Below are 1,030 nucleotides of genomic sequence, written 5' to 3' on the forward strand. Positions count from 1 at the left end.
AGGCCGTGCTGGTCCTTACAGAGTCTCCAGGACTCCGAGGGAAGGCCATGCTGGTCCTTACAGAGTCTCCAGGACTCCTAGGACTCTGGCCTTACAGTGTCTCCAGGACTCAGAGGGAAGGCCATGCTGGTCCTTACAGAGTCTCCAGGACTCCAAGGGAAGGCCATGCTGGTCCTTACAGAGTCTTCAGGACTCCTAAGGAAGGCCATGCTGGTCCTTACAGAGTCTCCAGGACCCCTAGGGAAGGCCATGCTGGTCCTTAGGATGGAGAAAGGGGATTCGAGTTGTCCTGGAAGTGGTGATAGATTATAAATTTAGTGGGCTGCCAGTGCCCTGAGCAGTTGGTTTGGGGGGGCAGGTAGGGTGCCTTGCTCAAGGGCACCCAGCAGTGCCCAGCATGTGAAGATGTATCTCTCCAGCTACCAATCCACACTCTGGGCCATACCAGGACTTGATCCAGCAACCTTCCAGTTCCCAACCCAACTCCCCATGGGCTGAGCTACGGTCACCCAAAAATGGGTCCCTGATACTTTAGGGGAAGTTCATGGTTAATTTGCCACCAGCGAGATTTGAACTCATGACCCCTGGCTTACTAGACCAGTTCTCTAACCTCTGATGGGGTCACGGGGTCTCAGTCCAGGGGTCGACGAGTAGAAGGACGTTTTAGCGGACCTTGAAGAGGTTCAAGTGGTCCTTACAGAGTCTCCAGGACTCCTAAGGAAGGCCATGCTGGTCCTCAGGATGGAGAAAGGGATTCTTAAGGAGATTCACGGTGTCCTGGAGGTGGTACCTTGGGTAGTACAGGAAGTTCTTTTGGACCTTGGGGGGGTCCGGCAGAATTTTCTATTATGGTGTTTTTCCACTGCATGGTGCCTACTCGCCTCGCCTCAACTCTACTCGCCTTGTCAAGATAAGATGAGATGAGATGAGATGAGATGAGATGAGGAGAAGAGATGAGATGAGATGAGATGCGACGGGATGAGATGCGATGGGATGAGATGAGATGAGATGAGATGAGGAGAAGAGATGA

General features: G+C 52.8%; 1 protein-coding gene across 1 annotated transcript in view; it reads left to right on the forward strand.

Annotated features, from left to right (window-relative positions):
* LOC117939053 (myelin regulatory factor-like protein) overlaps nucleotides 1–1,030 on the forward strand; it is a 21,758-nt gene that overhangs the window by 17,680 nt on the left and 3,048 nt on the right. The gene's annotated exons all lie outside the window — the stretch shown is intronic.

The sequence above is a fragment of the Etheostoma cragini genome, chromosome 23 (genome assembly GCF_013103735.1).
Source record: "Etheostoma cragini isolate CJK2018 chromosome 23, CSU_Ecrag_1.0, whole genome shotgun sequence".
Taxonomy (NCBI): Eukaryota; Metazoa; Chordata; class Actinopteri; order Perciformes; family Percidae; genus Etheostoma; species Etheostoma cragini.